This window comes from Choloepus didactylus, chromosome 4 (genome assembly GCF_015220235.1).
Source record: "Choloepus didactylus isolate mChoDid1 chromosome 4, mChoDid1.pri, whole genome shotgun sequence".
In the NCBI taxonomy this organism is placed as follows: Eukaryota; Metazoa; Chordata; class Mammalia; order Pilosa; family Megalonychidae; genus Choloepus; species Choloepus didactylus.
This window is the reverse complement of record NC_051310.1, coordinates 63,777,373-63,791,564: the sequence shown is the minus strand read 5'-3', so window position 1 is coordinate 63,791,564 and position 14,192 is coordinate 63,777,373. Positions and strand designations below refer to the sequence as shown.

At 38.7% G+C, this 14,192-nt stretch overlaps 1 protein-coding gene and 1 pseudogene across 3 annotated transcripts in view; both read right to left on the bottom strand.

Annotated features, from left to right (window-relative positions):
- Positions 1-14,192, bottom strand: part of LOC119531486 (zinc finger protein 705A-like) — a 231,384-nt gene that overhangs the window by 155,201 nt on the left and 61,991 nt on the right. The window lies entirely within an intron of this gene.
- Positions 299-6,725, bottom strand: LOC119532659 (annotated as a pseudogene).

Sequence of the window (14,192 nt, the reverse complement as noted above, 5' to 3'; positions counted from 1 at the left end):
CATATACCCAATCCTTCACCTGGAAATACCTCCCCCCAGTTCAACCAAGAGAAACATGTAGTTTACTCTAAGAGAAACAGGGGAAGACCCTCATCTCCTAAACTCATATATAAGAAGGCTATGGATTATGTTGCTAATAATGAAAATGTGACTACTGATATCTTATAAATAATAACATAAAAATCATTGTGTTTCATGTGTTAATTATCCCATGGTGCTCAACGTCTTTCAATCTCTCCATGATTCAAAAATAGGTATCTCACTTGAAGAGTTAGGTTGTTTTGCATCTACCTAGCATCTAGAACCAATTACAGCTTCTTAACTCAGCTGTGAATGAACTCCCTTAGGCATTTGGTAGCCATGTAGCCAGTAGTTCAAGACTAGGAATCCCTGAAGTGGGTAAAAGTGCAGACTGTTACCTGGAGGTGTAAGGGTATGTTTTGAAGGGAGAGTGCACCTCATTCTGGGCACTGGTAGGCACATTTAAGAAATCCCAAATCAAAATAGTGCCATCATGGGAGCTGATGATGATTTGAAAGTCATCAAACTGAAGCTGAAACATGACCAGAATGTTCCACCAACATGCACAAGCACAAAGTGCTTGCTGGTGTGCAGTGGTCAAGAGCAGCTTGCAAGTTCCAAACTTTAATTTTCCCATCACAGACCCTGATGACAATCCTCATTATCAAAGTGGATGCAGAGGACCAATTCTTCATGTCCCTCTAGGACCCTTAAACAGGTGACACATTCAATATCCCATAGCCTAATGGTATTATCTGATGATCCACTAACAACTAGCTGATCCTTGTACAGGAGGAATGCCTAACTTGTGCCCATTCATAGCACAAAAAAATTCACAAGTACTTATGCCTCACACTTTGATGGTTCTGTCACCAGAGGCACACATGATGTACTTATCATCAAAGTCTACCACATTGAAAGTAGTGCGGTGGCCAACCAGAACATGGCATAAAGTGATATCACTGACAGAAGCCATGTTCCACATGGTGATGCAGTGGTCCTTGAAACAAGTCACCATGAGTCAATTGCTAAAGTGTAAGTGCAATACAATCTCATTGTGGTGGATCAGTGTATTCAGAACTTCACTTGTGTTCACAACACAGACTCCTACTGTAGAGACTGAAGAGCCAGTTACAATGAAATAATCATACTAGAGACAAACAAGAGAGCCTGTTTGTCCCATTAACACTTTCAAACATTCCAAGCTGGTTTTATCCCAAATATTAATAGAATTATCTCATAGGCCACTGATAATTTTTTCATCACCATACTGTAAACAGTAGACACCTTTACTATTTTCAGAGTGGCACTGAATCCTCTGCAAGTTGTGTCATCCACACCACCAATTAGATTCTACATCTCTATGTCCTGGATGATCTTTGGGTATAATGACTTACAAAATGAATTGGGAAGGCCATCTGTGAGTCTGTTTTTAAACAGGTGCTGACCCCACCCTCTTTTTTCTGAAAGTTCCTTCCATAGAGGGTCTCCGTGTAAAATTCATTCAATCATCTTCCAAAGCATTCCTTCTGAGATCACTCATTGCCATTCTTTACAAACCAGCTCTGCCACACACAGAAACCTGAAATCCAGGCAGGAAGGAATGTTTTCTGCTATGTGATCTAAGCCTTGCTCTGGTAAAGCAGTAATAAAGTCCTGCTGCAATATGGGCTTCAGGTAAGAGTTAATATGTCTGTGCTGTTAGTCACACATTCATGAAATAAAATGATCCACCAATTCCACTTTATCTGATTCAGAGCACTGGTCAAAATATTTAATACACTAGTCTTTTTTCTTTTTGATAGTTTCCATCTGATGGCCTCTTTCTGGAAATGATCACAGATGATGTTCCATTAATTATCTGGAAAATATTTTGTACTTCAGATCCACCAATCCAGAATGAATGGGTGTATTCCTTTTCAGACTAGTCTGAGAAAAGACAGCAGTGAAGCATCTTCCAAGATTCTTTCTGTTTATGGTATCCAGCTTTCTTCAACAAAATGCCAAAAATACACTTTTGCAACATGAGCTCAATTGTCTTGTCCTCATTCACTGTGTCAGGCTTCATGGTGGCCCCAGCAGCCCTGCCTTGTCCTCCCCACACAGCAGTGAATGGCTCTGGTGGAGGAGGTGACAGCAGAGGCAGCAGAGGCCTAAAGGGTTTTTTTAAATCAATGAGGGAAAAAATGATAATTTGTAATGGAAAAATGGGGTAATGATATAAAGAAAGGATTAATAGAAGAAAAAATACAAATGGGAATGGAAAAAGAAAAAAATTAACTTTATTAATGAAATAAATGCAAATTAGAATATTAAAAACTAGGTATCTCTAACACATACTGCATGTGGATTTTTGTTTTCTCATGCACATAAATATTGTGCAAATTCTCAGATTTATGTATTTTTCATTTATGCTCTACCATAGGTCCTCCAAGACCTATCCATGCCCTCTGGACCCTCAGTCCATTCCTGCTCTATCCTTCCCTGGCCTTTTGTATGTACTTGGTGTAAATCAACTTGGTTCAACTCCTTGGGGTTCTGGAAAGACCACTCTCTCAACCCCCTTGACAATAATTTTCAGAACTTTTCCTGGTGGATTTGAATATTGTGCAAGATTGAAACTGTTTTGGACCCCAGAAGAGCCACAATCTTTAATCCAGTCTTGTTGGGTGAGATTTTTGATTGTTTCTTTTCCCTGGAGGTGTTACCACATCCATTCAGGGTAGGTCTTCATTAGATGACCAGAGTCCTGTAGATAGCTGAGATCCCACACAGACCCAGAAAGTTGAGTTGCTGCAGATGCAAATAAATGTATATTTGAAGATGCTAAAATGAGAGATGAAGCATAGAGTTTGTACCAAAGATGCTAAGAGAGCACTGCCAGATGCTTAGAGAGAAATGCTCTGGAAGAGCAAGAAAGGATGAACAGGAGTTGACAGAAAGGAACTACATGAGACAGAAGCCCAGAGACATTTTGGAGAAAGCTATTTTGAAACCAGAAACAAGGAGCAAAGGAACCACAGACTCCAACCATGTGCCTTTCCAGCTGACAGAGGTGTTCTGGATGCCATCCATCTTTCTTTGGTGAAGTTATCCTCTTTTTGATGCTTTAGTTTGGCACTTTCATGGCCTTAGAACTGTAAATTTTTAACTTAATGAATTCCACTTATAAAAGCCAATCAAGGGAGGATTCTGGAAGACGGCAGTTAGGAGAGACAGAGCAAAAACATCTGCATGAAAAATACTAGATAAAAGACAAGAAGTGATGCAGAACACCAGTTTCAGTGATGCACCAGCTGGACAAGGTCTTCTAAATCCACAGGGACCATGTACTTCATAAAACTGGGAATCTACATTCTGAAACAAGTGAGTGAGCCTGCTGGCTAACCAGCAGCCATGCTGCAGTCTCAAGAAACTGGGGTTGGCATTTGGAGTTGGACTAGTTTTAAAAACCCAAAAGTAGCTGCAGATATGACAGCAAGAACTGCACAGTGAAGTCTGGCTGGAAATGCATTCCCACAACCTGTGAGCATGCATCAATATCTAGTGCGGACAATAACTTTTCAGGCACCCGCTACTAATTGTCTCAGAGGTAGGAAGGCAAAAGTTAGCAAAAAGGGGAAAATAAACACACCCCATACAGCCATCTGGCCAGCAGGCTGGGAACACTCCTTTCCAGTGCCAGCACCACAGCCCAGAGCTTTGCCAAAAAAACCTGGCACAATGGGAACTGTATCAAGCAACACATGCACATGCCACAATATCTGGCATGGATGATAGGCTTTTGGACACCTGCAGCTAATTGTCCCAGAGCTAGGAAGTCAGAGGTGTGCAAATAGAAGGAATTTCACATGCCACATACAGCCATCTTTTCAGCAGGCTGGGAAAACCCCTACATGGCCCTGTGGCCCAGGACTTCCCTTGGGGGATGGTTCTCACCTGTGATGTAGCACAATCTTCCCTCAGTGGAGGCCCTGGGAGGGCATGGCTTGGAAGAGGGACCCACTCAGTAGTCCCAGGGATAATACACCAATACCAAGGATTTCTGGGTCAGTGGAAAGATGAACTGTAGTGAGACTCAACTGAAGGTTTAGTCTCTTACAACAGCTTTAAATATAAAAGGAACACTTGGGAGGCTTGATTATTAAGGCTGCTTTCCCTCCCTAACCACTCAGACACATGCCCCACATTCAAGGTGGGCAGCACCAAATACACATGCAAACTTGGTGCACCAATTGGACTCCCACAAGATTCAGACCCCCACTCACCACAAAGACAAAGTTGGGGAAAACTGGTTTAAGGGGAATAGGTGGCTTAAGGATGCCACATGCTGTTTAGTTAGGGAAAGGGTATGCCACCAAGCTGTACATCTGACAAATTAGGGATAAAGTGTTTGCATAAGCCTACATACCATAAAATAACCCTATCAAGTTAAGCAAATGCCAAGAGGCCAAAAAACAGCAGAAAAATTTAAAGCATGTGAAGCATATGATATGGATAACTCATACCCAAACATCCAAATCAAAAGATCTGAGGAGACACAGTACTTGGAGCAATTAACAAAGAACTAAAGACAAACAATGAAAGCATGGCACAGGAAACAAATGACATGAAGAAGACCCTAGAAGATCATAAAGAAGAAATTGCAAGAGTAAATAAAAAAATATACAATCTTATGGAAATAAAAGAAACTGTTGGCCAAATTAAAAAGATTCTGGATACTCACAGCACAAGACTAGAGGAAGCTGAACAGCAAATCAGTGACCTCAAAGAAGACAGAATGGAAACTGAAAGAACAAAAGAAAGAATGTGGAAAAAACTGAAAAAATTGAAATGGACCTAAGGGATATGATAGCTAATATAAAACATCCAAATATAAGAATCATTGGTTTTCCAGAAGTGGAAGAGAAGGCTAAAGGTCTGGAAAGAGTATTCAAAGAAATTTTGGGGTAATGTCTTAATCTTCTAAACAACATAAATACACAAATCATAAATGCCCCACAAACACCAAAGAGAATAAATCCAAATAAACCCACTCCCAGATATACTCTGATCAGATTGTTTGCTACTGAAGAGAAGGAGCAAGTTCTGAAAATGACAAGAGAAAGCAATTCATCACTTACAAAGGAAACTTAAGACTAAGTAGTGACCACTCAGTGGGCACCATGGAGATGAGAAGCCAGTGGCATAACATATTTAAGTTTCTGAGAGAGAAAAATTGCCAACCAAAAATTCTTTACCTAGAAAAGCTCTCCTTGAAATTTGATGGAGAGCTTAAACTTTTGACAGACAAACAAATGCTGAGGGTATTTGCTAACAAGAGACCTGCGCTACTTGATATATTACTGAAAAAGAAACAAAGAAAGGAGAGAGAGATATGGAGAAAGATTCAGTATAATGAGATTCATTATGGGTACATTAAGCATGAGAGGGAAAAATATACTTAGCAACATAAGCTAAAGGAGAGGATGGCCAATTCAAGAAATGTCTTCATAGTAATAATGTTGAATGCAAATGGATTAAACTCCCCAATTAAAAGATATAGATTGGCAGAACTGATCAAAAAATATGAACCATCAATATGTTGCATACAAGAGACTCATCTTAGACATGGGAACATAAAGAATTTGAAAGTGAAAGGGTAGAAAAAAGAAACACATGAAAAAATGTTCAAGTTTACTAGCTATCAGAGAGATGCAAATAAAGACCACAAGGAGATACCATCTCACACACAATTAGAAGGGCTGCCATTAAACAAACAGTTAACTACAAATGCTAGAGAGGATGTAGAGAAATTGGAATTCTTAGGCATTGTTTGTGGGACTGTATAATGGTTCAGCTACTCTGGAAAACAGTCTGGCAGTTCCTCAGAAAACTAGATATAGACTTACCTTTCAATCCAGCAATTGCACTTCTCAGTATATACCTCCAAGATCTCAAAGCAGTGACATGAATAGATATCTGCATGCCAATGTTCATAGCAGCATTCACAATTGCCAAGAGATGGAAACAACTCAAATGTCCTTCAACAGATGAGTGGATAAATAAAATGTGGTATATACACATGATGGAATACCCCACAGCAGTAAGAAAGAACAATGTCATGAATCATATGACAACATGGATGAACCCTGAAGACATAATGCTGAGTGAAATAAGCCAGGCAAAAAAAGAGAAATATTATATGCTACCACTAATGTGAACATTGAGAAATATAAAACAAATGGTTTATAATGTAGAATGCAGGGGACCTAACAACAGAGAGCAGTTAGTAAAGGGGGAACAATACCTAATAAGAACAGATAAGTTATTTTGGGTAAATTTAACATTCTGGAAATGTCCAGGAATGACTAAGGTTTGTTAATTTCTGGTGGGTGTGGTAGGAACAAGTTTATGGAAATGTTGCTCTCTTAGGTTATCTGTCTTATTCTTTGCTTGGTTATAGTCTGTATATTTTCTTGGGGTAGAACAGTAGCATGTTGGAAGTAAAGTAGTTATTTTAGGTTAGTTGTCTTTTTCTTTTTCCCTGGTTTTGGCTTGTTTTGAATGTTTTTATATTGTTTATTTAAAAAAAATTTTTATATTTAGTAGTTAATTTTTAAAAAAACAATGAAAGAATATGCAGAGCCCCCTGAGGAGCTGGGGGAGAATGCAGGGGTGTTGGGCTTCCTCACCTTGAAGATTGCTGTTGTGCTCACAGACATTGGGGACTGGCAGTTTGATGTGCCAAGGCCTCTATCAGAGGACTTGCCCTTGGGAAGACTGTTACTGCAAAGAAGAGGCTAGGCCTCCCTATAATTGTGCCTAAGTGCCTCCTCCCAAATGCCTCTTTGTTGCTCAGATGTGGCCCTCTCTCTCTAGCTAAGCCAGCTTGGCAGGTGAAATCACTGCCCTCTCCTCTATGTGGGATCTGACACCCAGGGGTAGACATCTGCCTGGCACATAGAATTTGACTCCTGGGGAGGAATCTAGACACAGTATTGTGACATGGAGAACAGCTTAATGAAAAGGGGGATGTGAAATGAAATGAAATAAGTTTCAGTGACTGAGAGATACTAAAAGGAGCTGAGGTCACTCTGGTGGGGACTCATGCACAATGTAGATAACTGTTCTTAGTTTTAATGAATTCAAATAGCTAGCAGTAAATATCTGAAATTATCAAATTACAACCTGGAACCCTTGAATCCTGAAGATGATTGTATAACAACGTAGCTTATGAGAGGTGACAATGTGATTGGGAAAGCCATGTGGATCACACTCCCCTCTGTCCAGTGTATGGATGGATGAGTAGGAAGAATGGGAGAGAAAATTTGGGTGTCCTGCTTTTACTCTTGTTTTATTTATTCTTGCTTTCACTTTTTCTGGTACAAGGAAAATGTTAAAAAAAATTGATCAGGATGATGAATAAACAACAATATTATGGTAGTGTGATCAATTGTTCATATAATTTGTATGATTGTATGGTATGTGAATAAATCTTAGTAATTTTTTTTTAAATACATGTATTTATCATTGAACTTCAAAATGATTTCATGATGGGGTTAATAATTTCAAATACTACTTTCATTTGGAGGTATCTGATGTCCATACACCAAATCAATTCTTCAAATTCCCTTTATAAGGAAGTAAGAGGAACACATTGTCATATTTATGTCAACTCTCACAGTCCTCAGAAGTGAGGAGACTCAGAAAATATAGAATGAATAGGTTTGTTAGGATATCCAGTTGCTCCACATGTAATTTCATAAAATGGCTGCTGTAGTACTGCCCCATATTAATCTTCATTTGTGACAACATCCCTGCATTTCTTTCTCTCTTTATATGTGGTATGTGTGTTTGTATGTGTGTGTATTTGTGTGTGTGTGTGTGTGAAAGCATTAGTCTTTATAACTAGCAAATTTTTCCCTAAAACACTGTTAAGAATGTATTTCATGGACAAATGGTGATAATTTGTCATAAACAATGGTAGGCATAATTCACCAATTTGTATCCATGACCCAGAAAAAAGAAAAAATAGGTATTGTGTGTGATGCTATTGATGTTTAACTGCATTTGTTTATTTAATCTTCATAACAATTCTATTTAGTTTATTTACAAAGTTAACAAATAACATGATCACAGATTCAGAAATTTCAGAAAATTTTAATATGACAAAATTACATGGTAGAAAATTACACAGCTAGAATTAGAATTTTTCTCTGCTTTTCCACAAGCATAAATTCCTGGAGTTTTACACATCACTCACAGGTTTTTACATGGAATGTCTCTCTCACATCAAACATCAGAGTTCCCACTCTGGGGATACAAACTTCTCTCCTAGTTTCTCCACAAAAATAATCCTTATACCTAGATTCTTGTACTACATAGAAATGTATACTGCACTGGCCCCTCTCAACAAACATCATTTACTAGCTCTCATTTTTACTGCCCAGTTCACTCCAGAGTTTGTAATATCAACAGATACTACCAAGGCAAACATGTCCCTCTAACTACAAAATTTACCAACCAAAACCTCAATATTCAATGACTTCAAATATCTATAATTATCCATGACTACATTTTACACAACACATGAGTAAGATATTGATCCAGGAATAAGCATGGATTCACAAGTTCTAGAGGTTTTCAAATATACCAGGGAACTGTACTGTGTCTTGCTAATTAGAACATTCCTGCATACTCCATGACTACTCTAAACCTTCTCCATACATTTTGAATCTCAGGCACTCTATCATTTACCCTCATTATTAAGAGATGAAATTACCTCCTCCTAAGCAGATGGAAAATGTAATTTGCCAAATTACACTATAATAACATCATATTTTCAAATATCCCTGAATGCATACACATTATTATTTACTCCATCTCTCCTATTAAATAGAAAAGTCATGTTATGTCTGGCCAAGTCCAATGTCTCCAAATGATCTCAATCTCATGTTTTGTTGTGCTCTATATTATTGATTGTAAACTAATTGCCTTTATCAAAAACCTCTTGCTCTCTTTACAATCAACCTCCTCATTTAAGCTCATTTTTGACTCTTCCATTTTGAAAAAAATAAAAAGAAGGCAAATCTACTGTGTATGTATTTTCTCTCAAGTTCTAACTCTCCAGATCTTCCCTTGACAAACTGAAAGTGCACCTATCATGGCTTCAAATTCAACTCACTCTTTGACTCACAAAAATCAAGGCTGGTGTCCTCACTAATCACTAATGATCTACCCATAAATAAATACTTACTTGGAACAAAATTATTGGACCACAATATCCTTTTTAGAACTTCCTTTTTCCTTCCTTTTCCTGATATCACATCTCCTGATTGTATTCAAACTACTCTAGACACTTCCCCATGTCTGCTGCAAAGAACTCCTCCAAGAACACTATTAGAACATCTTGAAACTAAAACTTATTCCCTTCTCTCCTCATTTGATGTGGTGTACTGGTCTGTTCTCAGATTTATCCAATTTCATTAATTTCTTCCATTGATATTTCTAAACTGAAAGTCAGAAAACACTTTTCTGGATTCCATTTCAGAGCTATCATGGCTACTTGCTTAATTGTGAACACCTATAATGAAATATATCACAAGATATTATTTTCTTAATAGCCAAAATATAAATATTACTCCTCCCCTTGTCTCTAATTTTTGTTAAATTCTCCAACAGGCACTCAGTGATTCAACAGGCACTCAGTGATTCATCTTTTACATGTCCTCTTGAAATCAACAAGCCTAATTAAACATTGCTATTATCTCTACTGAAGACTATTTTCACCCTACATTTCCACCTCAATCCATAATCAATGTACTCATCTCTTTTCAATTTTAGTTTAAATGAAAATTCCCCAGAAATTCCTTCAATGAACAAAAAAGTTTGCTTTGCCCTCCCTCTCCCACTTATTTACTATCCTATTACTCCTTTAGGCAACTTACAAATTTGCCAGTATGAAAACAATCTATCAATGTATACCTCCATCCAACTATCTATGGTCTCTCTCCCCTACTGGTCTAAATGTAGAAAAATTAAAATGCTGAATGTTAAGATCTGGCAAGATTCATTTAGACCACCAGAGATACATTTTAAATACAGAGAAATATCAAGTTGCAACCTCCTAACTTACCCTCAGAATGTCTGCCAAAAACACCTAAGTGAGATTAAATGGTGATATTCTGACTAAATTTTAATTTATGAAAAAAGGGAGGTCTGATAATCTGGGCAAAAATTCTCTCCTATAGTCACCAGAATTGAAATTAAATTGGGAAACAAAAGCAATCAAATTCTTTGTTCCTGTTTGCTAATGCTGCCATTATGCCAAATACCAGAAATGGATTGGCTTTTATAAATGAGGTTAATTTGGTGACAAATTTCCAGTTCAATAGTTAAAAATGTATCCATGCAAGGGCATCAACAAGGGTGCACCTTCACTGAAAAAAGGCTGCTATCATTGGGAAAACTCTGTTACCTCTGAAGGCATGTGGATGACACCTGCTCCCTCCCAGGTTGCATTTCAAAATGGCGTACTCCAAAATGTCTCCTGGCTTAGCTTCTCATGGCAAACTCTGGGTTAATATCTCTGAAGCAACTGCAAAATCTGTTTTTACTGGCTGTCTCTAAAATGTCTCTCTCAGCTACAGCAATAAGATCCTTCTTTCTTAGCTCTTATAGGGCTCCAGTAAGCTATTCAAGACCTGTACTACATGGGTGGGGACACACCTCCATGGAAATAATCTAAACAGGGTTATCACCTAGATTTTGGTGAGTCACATTTCCATGGAAACAACCACATCCAAAATTTCCCACTAAATCAACACTAATACATCAGCCCCCACAAAAGTGGATTTAACATAGCTTCTCTGTGGGACAAAATATATCCACACTGGCACACTCCACACCCTGGAACCAAGAAAAGTCTCATCTTTCCATAAACAAAGTACATTCATCCCATCATACCACAGAAACTTAAATCCTTTTAGTACCAATAGGTAAGTACAAGATCCCATCAAAATCAGTCACAGGTGTTGTCATGTCCTAAAGCAAAATTCCCCTCTAGCTGTGGACCTGTGAAACAGAACAAGTTATCTGCTACCAATATAAACAGGAGGAACACATAGAACATAAAGTTTCCTATTGCCATAGGGAGAAACTGAAAGGAAAACGGTCCACAGGACAAAAACAGTTTCTAAAACCCTCAGGAAAACATCATTAGAATTCAAAGTCTGTGAGTCACTTATATAATCATGTTGTATCCTTGGAGCATCAGAGACCAGGAGCACAAACTTTTCCAAAGATTTATGCAGAAGCCCCTTTTCCTCCAAATGTTAGGATGAGTGTTCAAACATATCCACAGATTGGGAAGACCACCTTCTACTTGGCCCCATTTTCCTCCAACATCAACATGCAGCATGAAATCTGCCTCTCCAGGGCCAATGCTCTGTCCTCTCCAAATAGTGGGGTGTTGACCAGGTTCTCCCCAATCCATGTGGAATGTTCAACCCCAACTATGAACCTTAGGTGGCAGCCCAGTTCCTGAGCACCAAGACAGAGAGCCTACTTCCTAATTTTTGGGCAAACTGACCCTTCCATATGCACTGGTTGCTCTACTCTCCTTGCCTGAGATTTCTCAACTCCAGACCACAATTTCCATGATTTTTCCTTCAAGAATATTTCCTTCAATTTGTCCCAATTCCATTCCCTGAAGTCCAGACTGCCAGTGATTACAGTTATACAGATCTCACAAAAATTGTTGGCTTAGAATGAAGCATGCAAGGGTCAAAACCATTAAACAATATGATTTTCCACAAATCCTATCTGATAACCACATCTCCAATCCTGGCTTGTATTGAAATGGTGGTTGTGTTCCATATTTGGTTAAATCCTCATGTAGGGCTGTAGATTTTGAGACCTAACTTTTTGGAAGCCAGAATTTTCCAAACTCTCAGTTTCTGTTTTCTTTGTACCTAGGAGTACATTTCTCAGCTTATCTCTCTCCTCTTGCATTTTACTATATGCCACAAAGAGAAACTGGACTACATCTTCCACATGTAGTTTGGCAATCACCAGAGCTAAGTATTTTAGGTTGTCACTTTCAGATTCTGCTTTCTCTCTGACACCAGGACCCAATCTTGCCAAGTTCTCTGCCACTTTGGAACAAGGATCACCTTTCTGCCAGAATGCACTATCACAGTCAACATTTCTGTTCAAAGTCTCATCAGAACTATCTCTAGAGTCCATATTCCAACCATCAGTTTCTTCAAAGCCTCCTAGGCCTTTTCTATCAAGCTCCTCACAATTCTTCCAGAATCTTCCCCTTATTCATGTAAAAAGCCATTTCAAAATGTTTGGTATTTGCAAAGGCAGCAAAATCCCTCTCATACAGTAAAAAATCTATTCTAGTATGCTAAGCATGCTGTTTGGCAAAATGCCAGAAATGGATTGGCTTTTATAAAGGGGGGTTATTTGGCTACAAATTTCCAATTCTAAAGCCAAAAGTGTACCTATGCAGTGGTATCAACAAAGGTATAACTTCACTGAAGAAAGGCTGTTAGCATTCAAAAAACTCTGTTAGCTCCAAAGACACATGAATGGCAACTGTTCACTCCAAGGTTGCATTTCTAAATTGCATTCTCCAAAATGTCTCTTGGCTTAATTTCTCATGGAAAACTCTGGGCTAGTATCCCCAAAGCATTGGCAAAAGTCTGCTTTCAGCAGCTGTCTCTGAAATTCTCTTACCAGCAACACTGAGCTCCTTCTGCCTGAGCTCTTACAGGGAGGGCTCCAGGAAACTAATCAAGACCAGTGCTATATGGATGGGCCCACACCCCCAAGGAAATAATCTAAAGAGAGTTATTGCCTAGAGCTGGGTGGGTCACATTTCCATGGAAACAACCAAAGCCAAATTTTCCCACTGAATCAACAATAATAGTTCAGCCCCAGCAAGATTGCAATGAACATGGCTTCTCTAGGGAACATAATATATACAAACTGGCACATTTCACACCCTGGAACCCAGAAATACACCTCAGAAATACATGATCTATACATGCACAAAATACATTCACATCACAGAAACTTAAATCCTTTCAGTAATAATAGGCAAGTACAAGATCTCATCAAATTCGGTCACAGGTGTTGTCTTGTCCTAAAGCAAAATTCCCCTCTAGTTGTAGACCTGTGAAACTTAGAACAAGTTATCTGCTGCCAATATACAAAGAAGGAACAGTCATAGGAAAAAGGTTCACATTGCCATAGGTAGAAACTGAAAGGAAAACAGGGTTCACAGGAACAAAACAGTTTCTAAAACCCTCAGGGAAATCTTCATTAGATTGCAAAGTCTGAGAATCATTTAAGTAACAATGTATCCTTGGGGCTTGAGAGAACAGGAGTCCAACCTATTCCAAAGACTTACACAGAAGTCTTATTTCTCCAAACACAAGGAAGAGTGCTCAAACACACCTATGCACTGCAAAGACCACCTTCTACATGGCCCCACCTTACAAAAATATCAAGGTGCAACATGGAATCTGTCCCTCCAGGGCAAATATTCTGCCCTCTCCAAATAGTGGGGTGATGGCCAGTTACTCCCAAATTCCCGTGGAATGTGCTCCTTCTTTCTGAGACCTTAGGTGGCAGTGTATTTCCTGAGCACTGAGGTGGAAAACCTACACACTAATTCTTGGGCACACTTACCCTTTCCATATGAATTGGTTACCCTTCTCACCATCTTGCATGAGATTTCTTGACTCCAGACCTCAGCTTCCATGAATTTCCTTAAAGAATATTTTCCTTCAATTTGTCCCAACTATATTCTCTCCAGGGAAGACTGGCAGTGATTCTACTAACAGTTCTCACAAAAAAAAGTGTAGGCTGGGCATGAAGCATACAAGGGTAAAAAACAATTAGTAGGATTTTCCAAAAATCTTATCTGGATAACAATATCTCCAATCCTGGATTGTACTGAAATGGTGGTTGGTTTCCATGGTTGGTTAAATCCTTATGTAGGGCTGCAGCTTCTGTGATCTAACTTTTTGAAGCCAGAATATTCCAAGCTATCAGTTTCTGCTTTCTATGTACCAAAGAGTTCCTTTTTTTGTGTGTTGCTCTCCTCCTTCATTTTACTATAAGCTGCAAGAGGAAACCAGGCTACATTTTACAAAAGTAGTTTGAGATCTCTTGTG